Below are 402 nucleotides of genomic sequence, written 5' to 3'. Positions count from 1 at the left end.
TCTCCAAGCTAGGCCCTTCATTTGTAAGCAAAACAAATGTATCCAATTTAGGCAGCATCATAATCTCATGAATATCAGAATCATTACCAAGAAACGAAAGTACCTGGTAATTTAATTGGCGTGCGAGAGCTCTAGTAATTGGTCCAGTATATGTAACAGTAGGGGCTGTGGATGTAACAATGGTATTGATGTCCTCATCATTAACGGGTTTAATTAATGTTTAGGAACCTTTCTTCCGCCCAGTTTCTACCCATGCATGCAGACTGTCGTTTGGTTTTCTTTGTGTTCTCTTCTATAGTTTCTTGCTGAGGCAGTGGTTAGCTGTCCTCCGCGTGCTGGAATTGGTGTATGTGAGACGCTGGTTTTCTTTGCTATGCAAATGGAGCTGGGGCTTTTGTGCCC

Source organism: Triticum urartu, chromosome 1 (assembly GCF_003073215.2).
Source record: "Triticum urartu cultivar G1812 chromosome 1, Tu2.1, whole genome shotgun sequence".
In the NCBI taxonomy this organism is placed as follows: domain Eukaryota; kingdom Viridiplantae; phylum Streptophyta; class Magnoliopsida; order Poales; family Poaceae; genus Triticum; species Triticum urartu.
This window is presented reverse-complemented; position numbering follows the sequence as displayed.